Below are 11988 nucleotides of genomic sequence, written 5' to 3'. Positions count from 1 at the left end.
CTGCTTTTTAAAATAGAGCAATTGACAAATTACATAGGAAATTATATAACAAAAAATTAAAAAACAATTCTGCTCAGTAGTTTATATGTGGATTGCATTAACGCAAACCGGCTGTGATGCATGAAATTAATTAAATTAATTTATAATACAACCCCCATGATACCATGTCTTGATTACCTGAAAGTCATAAAACCTTCATAATAATTTTAATTTTTTAATTTTAGTTGGTTTTAGATGGGAGTAGCCTCTAGTACATTACACCAAAAAATATGTCATGTCAATAAATAATATTTCATATCAGTTACTAAATGTTCATGCAGAATCAGAATTATAGTCAAAGTTCAACTTTTTTTTTTTAAATATGCAAAAACAAACAAACGACAATACTGTTGACAGTTGACATGCATATAATTTATACACTTATTAAATGGTGTGTGGAATTATAAGGTGCTCTGGCTGTCAGAAACAAACAAACCAAAACCATGCAACATACACTGAATTAAAAAAGAAATGTAAAATAAAAAATATAAATTAATTACAAATAAAAATATTGACACAATGCACAGTAAACACTTGTACAATGGGGTCCCGAAGTTTTTTTCTATTTCTTTTTCAGTCTTAAAATTATAAAACATATTTTGTTTTTATTCTAGGTTTAAAAAGGATTTTAAATCACAACTTTTTACGTTTGGTCCCCACAATATATATATATATATATATATATATATATATATATATATATATATATATATTTTTTTTTTCACACTCTTATAATTATGCCAAGGATCACCGCTGACTGTAAAATGTGAAATAGTTTTTTTATATATTTGTTTTTATTTTTGGTAACGTATACAGAAGTAATATGAAGTCTTGTCTTCATATTAGGTGGCACACAGCACCATCATTTGGACATGTCTTTAGATGCAAGGCCTCGCTGCTGTAGGATGTAAGGATTGAGGCCAGCAGAGGTCGCTCACTTTATGTTCATGTAATTAGGAAATGCACCTGCTGCACATGATCCCCGAACCAAAGGTATGTTTAGATTTATTTATAAATACTGCATATTGTAATACAACTGGGAGCTATATGCCATTATAAAGACATATGTTTACTTCACCGGTGACACTATGTCACTTTCTGTGGAAAGGCCATAAAACGTGTATATTTTACTCCTGCAAGTGCGTTTGCAGTATGAATTCAATATGAGGAGATAAAAAAAGCAAAATGATGGCGGGAAAACATGTCTTTCTGTTCATTTGTCATTGTGAGTTAGATGCGAAAAAAACACACACACAGTGTAGTTAGATTATTTAATTATCAGAATCCACATAAGATCAGAAAAAGTATTTGCTTTGTGAATAAGAGGAGCAGAAAACGTATGTTGTGTGAGATGTGATGTGGCTTTTTATGCTGTTGATATTTATATCCTTATATGCACTAGTGTCCAGCTTTACTATTGGATTCAATTAAATATTTAAACAATTTAGCAACAGTATGAGTAGTGAAAGCACAAACTCAAGACTATAGAGAGAGAGGTAGGTGTTATAGATGATTTGTTTCATTTAAGAACAACAGAAGACTATGGGAGGACATACTACTAGGTGTGTGTGTGTGTGTGTTTGTTCTGAGCCACTTCACCTCTCATGGCCACTTAACCTTCAGTGCTCTTTCCGTATGTTCAGTGGTGTCTGTTTACACACACTCAAACTTGAACACATGTCGGTGACCTTTCAGATTTGTACACTTTTTGTGTCTGCCTGTGGCTCCATATGATTGTCAGCTTAGTATGATTGTAAATGATGCCCACTAGGATGCCTCAGGATATTTATGAGGCTGTAAAAAGTAAAAAAAAAAAAAAAACTTCAGTACAGTAATTTTAAATGTCATATGTGATTCTACAGTTTAATAGTTTGGGTCAGTTTTGTGTGTGTGAAAAAAAAGTTCAATTAAGTACATTAAATATTAGTATTGTACATTTAAAATGTTAAATGTACAACTGTTCTCAACATTGATAATCAGAAATGTTTCTTGAGAAGTAAATCAAAATGAAGTATCTGAAGGATCATGTGACATTGAAGACTGGAATAATGATGCTGAAAATTCAGCTTTGCATCACAGCAACACATTACATTTTAAAATATATTACAATAAAAAACTGTTATTTTAAATTGTAATAATATTTCTCAATATTACTGTTTTACTATATTTTTGATCAAATTCTCTGAAGATACTTTTAAAAAAACGTACAAAGTCTTTGTGGCCACAAACTTTAAAAAGTCAGTGTATATGAGTGCAACACATTTAGTGCATCATCTTTCTCTGAGTTCTCTTTGAGGTCATCGTGTGAGATGGTCAGTGTGTGTGATGCTAGAGGGCAGATGAAATCTTTTTGAAAACTCTTTCATCTTTTTTGTCATGTCATGTGTGTCAGATTTGCTTATTACTGGCTGGACGACACAAGGGAACAAACCTTCTGTTCTCCACCAGCAGCCTGGAGGTTGGTTCACTGGTAAGATTGTGTAAGCTTTTCCACGGCAGAATCCCATTCTAATCCTAACACTTAGAAATTCATCTACAAGCTTTATTCAGATGATCATGCAAATGGCTAGATTTTTTGAAATTTTTGAAGAGATACAGTATGAGCTGTGATATATGTAAAACCTGCCATCATGATGCTAGGGTGTACATTTCTGTGTGCAAATGTGTGCATATTTAATAAGACAACACTTCATTTGCGTATTAAACATTTGAGAAAACAATTTTCTTAATGTAATATGATTAATCAATAAGGGGGGTGAGGTGATATCTATTCAAATTTCAGTCTGTTCACCTGTGGTGTTTTGCCTTAATAAAACATTCTTTATTGTTGGAGGAGCCTGCAGTGAAAGTCAAGCGTAGTGACTTCCAACTTGTGAGGAACTCTGAACTTTGTAATTGAACAAGCGGTTTGAGACGCACAAGGGCAGATTCCTCTGTGTTCGGGACAAGCGCGGGTGGGGAAGAATGCCTCCATTGAGACCCCGAGCTTCAGCACAGCCTCTCTTTGAGGCCCAGTTGGGCTTAAAATGTTTAAGAGCAGAGAAGGATTAGAGAACAAAAAGATCCTTCTCTGTCATCAAAGAGGATCTTCTCCGGGACTCATCTAAGCGCTCTCCATGCCTGCCCGCAGGTGTGAGCGAAGGCGCGAGAGAGGAGCAGAGTTATAGGGAGAGAGGAGGGGTGCAGATTTCAAAGGTAATCTTTAACTCTAAGCCTGGCAGACTGGCTGAAACAGACTCCCTCCTCCCAGTCTGAGCCAGCATGGTGTCCATCCCTCCCAGTGGGTTCGCCGCTCTCCCAGTCGCCAGCATTCTTCCTGCCCTTTTGTTCCGAGGGCACTGAAGTGGCTGTATTCATGGCCAGGCCGAGCCGAGGAGCGAGGAGGATTCTGCGTGATCTAAAAAGGGGGTGACTTTAACTAGAGACCTCTAAGTCTCTTCCTAAAACAACACTGCCTTGAAACAAATACCTGCTTTGTTCTGGCATCTCTTTCAGGGCTGCGGCGGGCAGGCTATTAACACAAAAAGAGGGCCGTCCAGGAGAGAGCGTCCACTGTGGTCAACCAACATGATCTCAAAACTGATATGGCTTGTGCTGGCGTTTGTGATGACCTTCTACACATAAGTCTACACATAAGGAGCACACTTTGTTTGATTAAACTCCTCTTTAATGACACGTTGATCATTAGATTTTGTGAAAGATTCAGAGGCATTACCAAGAGTTGTATGGTTTTGTTTAGTTTAGCACATACGTGAGAATAGCATTTTTTTTTATTGATTCAGTGATCTGTGCTGGACCAAACAGCTTCTCTTTTATGCTCTTTCTGCTTTCTGTTTATACATGTATAGACATTTGCTTATGTATTTAAAAGGACACTAACAGTGTAGCTTACAGTACAGATCAACTAGTAGCAACACCAGGCTTATAGGTTTGATTCCCAGGGAATATACATAAAGATGCTTTTTGATTAATACATTACTGTTTCTTAAATGCTCACTAAGGCTACAATCATTTCAACAAAAATACAGTAATGTTGTGAAATATTATTACAATTAAAAAAAGTTTTTTTTATATATATATATATATATTTTTAAATGTATTCCTGTGATACAAAGCTGTATTTTCAGCATCATTGCTCCAGTCTTCAGTGTCACATGATCCTTCAGAAATCATTTTGATATGGTGATTTGCTGCTCAAGAAACATTTTTATTAACATTATAAAAGCCTTTGCTGTGGCTTTTGAGACTTCAAGTTAAAATAACCTTAGTAAATACAATTTAGAATTGCTTAAACACACCCACACCCACACACACACACACACACACACACACACAAACTTACTGACCCTAAATGTTTAAATATGTAATAACTTTTAAGTATGCATATTAATTGTCATCTGTTAAAATAAAACAATGAATTACTAATTTGCTAATAACAAAGTAAAAACCTCTTTTATTCATGTCTTTCTCCCTTTAGAAATTAGTTTTAGTTTGAAGCACATTTTTCTCATCAAATCCTTCACCTGAAGTTTTGTGTCTTTGCATGTTAAAGCTGATGGTGTGGAATTTCACACTATGTCCAGACTTCTAATGCACTGTATTTTGCCTGACGTGATAGAAACACACTCAGCTGTTATCAGTTTTGTTTGCCATGTGATAAAAACAACCATTTTCAGAATATGCCATTATGAAACAGATGTTGTGGCATTGCAGATGACACTCAGGTCTTGTAGCAGAATGGTTGCTGGTCACGGGCCATCAACACTGTGCCTTTGAGCAAGGCAATTAACCTCAGTTTGCTCCATGGGGACTGTGTCTATATATTACTGATCTGCTTTGAAGAAAAGCTTCTGATAAGTGACTACTTGCTTTAACATTTTTGTACTTTTTGAGGTGTACAGTACAAAGGCAACCTCTTTTTGTCATCTTGTGTATTTCCCTATCAAGCACATGCTGTTCTTAAAGAGTTCACACAAAAGTAAAATTCTGTCATTACTCACCCTTATATCATTCCAGTCATATATTTTTTTTTCTTGGATGAACATAAAATAGTTAAATTTTCCATTGACTTTCCAATTTTTTGTCTGTACATTGGAATTCAATGGGACCCAAAACTGTTTGGTTACCAACTTTCTTCAAAATGGGAACCAAAACTATGTGTTTTCCAACATTTTACAAAATATCTTCTTTTGTGTTCTGCTGAAAAAAGAAAGTCATACAGGTTTGGAAAGAGACAAGACTGAGTAATTTAAATTTTTGGGTGAACTATCCCTTTATGATGGCTGATACAGAAATAATGTGCATGCATTATCACTAAAAACTAAGTGCTGTAAATCCCCATGCAAAACTTGAGCTTAAATCAATATAATCCATTCGACATTTGAAAAACACACCACAACTTGTGATAATGACAGGAACTTCTATCCTGTCATTGATCTTGTGAGGACCTCAGTAGCTTCTTAATGGACTCTCTCTCTCTCTCTCTCTCTCTGTGTGTGTAAGAAAACCACCATCTGACAGAATGTGCAATAAAGACCGCATAGATTAACTCCTTTATTTTTGTAATATGTATATCAAATTTGATGATTACTGGCAGAAGAACACAAACTGGTCATGCATTTTATTCTGTATAATGTTTAAGCTGAAAATCGTATGTTAACCTCTGGCATATGGAGATGTATGGCACAGTAACCTCAGTTCAGTTTACAATTAATTGTATTTCCGCAATATATCTAGATGTGGAAAGACAAGCATTGTTTAGCTGGATGTGTGTTTGCAGTGAGAGATCATCCCAGTCCGAGGCTCTCAATAAAACACAGATAGTCTCCAACAACGCCTTTCTTTGCCCTCATGAAGGAGCGTTGCAGAGGTAAAACACAGGACACTGAGATTCACAATCTAATATGATCCAGACATTAAGGTACTAAACGGATGTGTTTGGTCCTTTGTGCAATTGAGTGGAATGTTGAGTGGAATATTTTGGTCTGGAAAAGACAAATCTATTTAGACAGACCTTTTTTTTTTCTTTGTGGTGTCATTTGGAAATTAAATTAAGACTTAGCATGAAGTTTTATTGGCCAGTTACACTGAAATGAACAGATAACACACTTTCACACACAAACAATAGGTTATACAAGTAGGGGAAAAGCTGATATATATATATATATATATATATATATATATATATATATATATATATATATATATATATATACATTATTTTATTTAAAAAAATGTATATGGCTCTTATCAAGATTTAGATTCCGCTTAATTTTAGTAGATATTTTTAGTCAATCAATACATCAAAGGTTAAATCAGGAACAACGTATTAAACTGAGGAAAATAAAGTGACAATCAAGACATTTACATTGTTACAAAAAGAGTAGTTCTTTATATCTCTCTATTCATCAAACAAATTTTGGGAAAGAATGCATCACTGTTCACACAAAAATATTAAGCAGCATTACTGTTTTCAACATTGATAATAATAAGAAATGTTTCATGAGCGTCATATTATACTGTATAATGTCTGAAGGATCTTGTGACACTGAAGACTGCACTAATGATGCTGAAAATTCAGCTTTGTATGACAGAAATAAATAACATTTATTACATTTCATTTGATAGTTTTATTTAATATTTGATTTCATTTTACTTTTATTATTAAGGTCTTGGTCCTACTTGACAATTTGTGAAGCATGAACATTGCTAAAAATTTTTACACCTCAAGGTGGCGATGTTGACTTTGTATGTGCTGTTAACGAGGACAGGTTGTAGAAAAAACCGCTTTCGAGTATGACAGCCGTTATGATGTAGTAGTTTCTTAAATTGTTACTGTTATATAATTCCGTATAAATGTACCGTGGGTATATAACATCTATTGAACTTTTAAGACTATCCTATATTCTGATTAAATGAAAGGACAGGCAGAGAAGTATCTCGCGGTCACGTGCAGAGGTGTGAATCTCCCGTGTTGAGCGCGCAGGAGCTGTCCGAAAAGCAGAAGTGCTGAAATCACACACAGGTCACTAATTATTCCCACTCACAGATCCCAACACTACAGCAAACCTTAACATAGCTGCTGCATGCATGCAATAAATAAATAATTATAACGAGCTAGTTTCAGTGCTCTTCTTTTTCTTCTTAAAAACTTGCATTTGTGTGTGTATTAAGGTGACAGCATGAGTCGTCAGTTATGTTCTGTTCATCTTAGGTAAGTGTTGGGTGGTTCAACTTTTCATTCTTTGTTGGTGACGAATTTGTTTGTCGAGAGAATATTATGAAGAACTAAAGAAAAGAAAGTATAAGCCTGCTATGGCATATAATTACATTATATAGCCAGAGATGTCATTGCATTAGAACCAGAGTTCAACACAATGAAAATACACAAATGAATGCAGCCTTAGTGAGCATAATTCCTTTTGATATTTTGTCACTTACTGACTACACTGACATCTATACAGAGGAATGCTTTATTTTTATTTTTTTGGCCACTGATTCTTATTTGTTTCATGCGCCCTCTGGTGGACAGAAGTATATTAAACTTTAAGAGTCTTAAATAGCGCTTGAATCTTCATATCTCTCAGGCTTACCACCTGTTGAGAGAAGCGCTACTGGTTGCCGTGATCACCTGAGAGAGATAATACCGGAGCACTGGCCCCAGGGCCAAGGTTCACCGCGGGGGCAATAAACTCCCTGTCCCCCTGCCATCATGTGAAGACATTACCGTGCCCCCCTCACTACAAACGCTTCATTTCCAAAGGCACTCTGCCTCTTACTGGGTCACTTTATTTACCCTGTGTCATGCAAAACTCTTAATTTTCTTTGAATCCCAGGACTACTGTATTGCCTTGAGTTAACTACATTCATTGCCACCATTTAATTAGTACCATCAAACACTTCACGGTTTACAGTGGCTCAGTGTGACATTAGTCGAGACTGTTAAACTCATTAGCAAATACTGATGAGGGTTAAAGGTGGGATAGTTGGCATTTTCATCTGTCAGAAGTAAGTTAATAGGCCCACAAAGAGTAATAATAATAATAATAATAATAATAATACACTTTAATTAAACATTAACACTATTATTATTATTAGCTATTATTATTATTACTATTATTATTTTAATTAATGACTTTTTCTGGTTTTCTTTTAAAACAAATTCTTCAGTGATAATTTTCCCTCTCTAAAATAACATTAATAAATAAATGCCTGAATAAATGAATAATAAGTCATACAAACAGACAAACAAACCAACCAACCGGTATCTCATCTCAAAATGGTTGGCTGTACTTGTAAGTGTTGCTGTGAGCTGAACTCTAAACGCGTTTAACATGAGAAGGAAACTGCTAACAGCCATCCCTTTATAGTTATTCTAATGAGCCTGGGAAGTAAATAAAGTCATCACAACAGCAAGACTCCATTGTGAAGAGAAGTATTATTGAGTAGTTTGTCACTTTACTGTAAGAACGATGTGTTTCCCACAGCAGCTCGAGCTGTAAATATTTACTTAAGCATTAGACATTGAGGTGGGAGGTTTTACATGAGTTAAATACATAGTTCGCGCTGTTTCCATAAACTGTTTGTTATTTCATGTCACACACACACACACACGCAAAAAAGATTTGTTAGGAACCCCTACAAGCTGACTTTTGAAGATTTAGATGTAGTTAATATTAATATTATATTTTATATTAAAATGTTACCTAGCGATGTATATATACATCTCTCAATAATAATTAAATAAAAATGTAAGAAAGTTTTGGATTAGTGTCACACTGTGTCATGTTCACCCGCCTGCTGTATCATTGTGACTGTACACCTCTTATCTTTTATCCGTTTAATATAATTATGATGTTTTTCAAAAAGTTGCAATGAAAAGAGTACAACTAACTTTTAATTTGCACCACCTTTGTTTAATATAACTTTAGTTTTAGTGGGCAGATTTTTTTTTAAAATATAATGCATCAGTGTAAGCTTCAATTTTAGAACTATATTCGAGTGTGACCCCTATCCAGGTTGGAGCAAAGAGGCCCTTTACATGTGAAGTTTGAAAATGAGAAAAGGGTTTATAAATTATAAAATTGTAAATTATGAGTAGAAACGACCTACTGCTGAGAGTGACCATCAAACCATATCTTCAGTCACTTCGCTTCTGTTTAAATCTGTTTCGCAGTCTTTCCTCAGAGCTAAAACATTGTTTTTGAGTTTAATCATAATGGCATTTTTTTCCCAGAGTTCTGGAACACATCCCAGGGTTATTTGGTTTTAGAGTCTAAACTAAACCAGGGGCGCTTACATTTCTCCAGTGTGGCGTTTGCCTCTTTATTTATGATGTCTTTTCTTCCACCGATGTAGAAAATTTCTGACTTGGATCTTTCACTCCGAAATTGATTTGACACGGATATCCAGTATCCCTTTAAAGTTAATCAAACTGAGTCTCCCCTCATTCCGCATATATCCCCACTCACTTTATGACCATATCGAGTTACCACGAGCCTGTTGTGAGTAATAGACATTCTTCAATCTGAAAACATTATTATAGTGTTTATTGCACTGTAAGCGAGGGAAAAGAGCTCATGTTCGCCCGAAACATTTGTTCATATAGGATGGGTTTCTGAGATATGCAATGCAAAGAATTAATTAAAGTTTGTTGTGCCAGTGCTATAAGATGCATCCCCCCCTCTCTCTTAAAACAGCCACACATACTTCTTTTTTCAGCACACGCTGGGATCATTACGCAAAGCAGGTTGTATTATTAATACAAACAGGCAACACTGTTTTTTCAGGAATCCGACGATATGCTTTACACTCTTAAAAATAAATGTGGTTCAAAAGGTTCTTCAAGCGATGTCAAAGAAGAACCACATTTGGTTCCACAAAAAAAACCATTCAGTCAAAAGTTGTTAAATTAAAGAACCATCACTGTTTTACCTTTATGTAACCTGAAGAACCTTCTTTCGCCACAAAGAACATTATGTGAAACAGAAAAATTCTTCAGATGTCAAATAATTCTTTCTGTAACCATTTAGACAAAAAGGTTCTTCTATGGCATCGTGAAGCACCTTTATTTTTAAGAGTGTATGGTAAATTTTAAATGAGCTGTTTTTTTTATTATGATTTAAAACTTCTTTAGGCTACATCAGTGAAATAGTTTGATGGTTTCCAGTCACTTAGAAATTATTTCAGTTTTTGAAATTTTTTATTAGGTAGCACCTTCACGTTATCACTTCTAGATTTGTGCGTGTATTCAATGCATATTAAATAACAGATGTAACGTTTTCGCTTTTAAGATGTGTTCACCCTTAAACTTAGTTGTAGAATTAGTGAAATATACAATTTTGCTCTGAATTAGTGGGCTACTGAGGAAAAGTTAAGTGTTCTTTGATTTATAATAATTGTTATTGCTGCTGCTGCTGCCGAGGCTCAATTTGTTTTAGAAAATGTAAAAAACAACAAAGATTGGAATCATTTTGATGGTGTTTTTCAATGTATTGTTTATTGTACAAATGAATGCATACTGTTAACTCAATGTCTAAATCAACGCTATCATGTTGTTGTAACGTTTAAATAATAAATAAAATACATAATAAAAAATATAATCCAAAAATCCAAAAAAAAAAAAAAAAAAAAAAAAAAAAGATTTTAATAGGAATATTGAGTTAAGAATGTTTATTATAGATGTTTATGGGGTTTTAGATAGATAGATAGATAGATAGATAGATAGATAGATAGATCTGGCATGAATCTCACGTGGGAAATTTCTAATAATTGCAATCATATCACTTTTGATGTTTTGTCCCCCAGGCCAATCCGGCAGAAGCGGTCAGATGTCAATTAAAGTCAGGATGGGCGGCTGTGGCGCTTCTCTGTTCTGAGGGCCGCCTGGCCTGTGGCGCGCGGGCTCCGCTCTCCACGCCGCTGCGCTAATCCGTTTATGGAGCACTTGGGACGGCGGACGGCAATAACACGCGCTTATTCGTCGCTGCCGCGAAACACGCACACAGCAATGCGATAATGCCCATGCACATCCCAGAGGACTAGAGGGCCATTTTACCCCCTATTGAACTGTCGACGTCTCTGAATTGATAGCTCTAAAATGACAGCCAGCGTATTTGACAGATTAACCTGCTGGAAATCAGACGGACAGTGCATGTCAGATTCTAGTCTGTTTTAGCAACAGATTTGAAGGATTTTAAAATGAATTTGAACTCATTTTATATGTTCAGAGTGGGTTCTTCTTGTAGAACAGTTGAAAGTGTGATAGTTTTTCTGTTTGATTGATCAGGGTTCTCTCTGAATGAACGGGGGCCGTTTGACTGACGTGAGTTTCTCAATGAGCTCCTGCGAAGAAAAGGAACTTCAGTGACTGCGGGGAACAGAGGAGGAGCATCTGAATGTGAGATGGAGAGAGAGTGTGTGTGTGAGAGAAATGCGGAGTAATGCAAGAGAATGAGTGGGATGGATGACTATACTGAATGTCTCTGCGTTATAAATAACGCTTCTTCACAATTGTATTCGTCTCCACAGACAGCTTTTACGGCAGTCTCGGCGTCATTCCCTGCTGAGACCCCCGCAAGCTGCTCCTTTCATTCTGCAGAGAGACTCTACTGTCCACATGCATACAATAAATACCTCTGTGCTGTGCAGCTTTGGGGTTTTTACTTGAAAGTTATGGGTTTGCAGAGGATTCTTGTTCAATAGATAAAATTTGCTTATGGGGCAGAAGAAAGCAAAATGGAGAAACTCGACAGTGTTTCGCAACTCGTCTACCTTGTCTGACACTTCCATCTCAGGTCTTAGAGCCTCTATTAACCATGTATTTGTTTAGTAAAGTGCATTTAATAAGCAAGACATCCAAATTGTCTCCTTTTGGAGGGCTTTCGTAAACACGTCTCCAAACCACTGCATTGAATAAAACTTAAATGTTTTCAATTACATGAAGAAAAC

Source organism: Carassius gibelio, chromosome A2 (assembly GCF_023724105.1).
Source record: "Carassius gibelio isolate Cgi1373 ecotype wild population from Czech Republic chromosome A2, carGib1.2-hapl.c, whole genome shotgun sequence".
Classification (NCBI taxonomy): domain Eukaryota; kingdom Metazoa; phylum Chordata; class Actinopteri; order Cypriniformes; family Cyprinidae; genus Carassius; species Carassius gibelio.
This window is presented reverse-complemented; position numbering follows the sequence as displayed.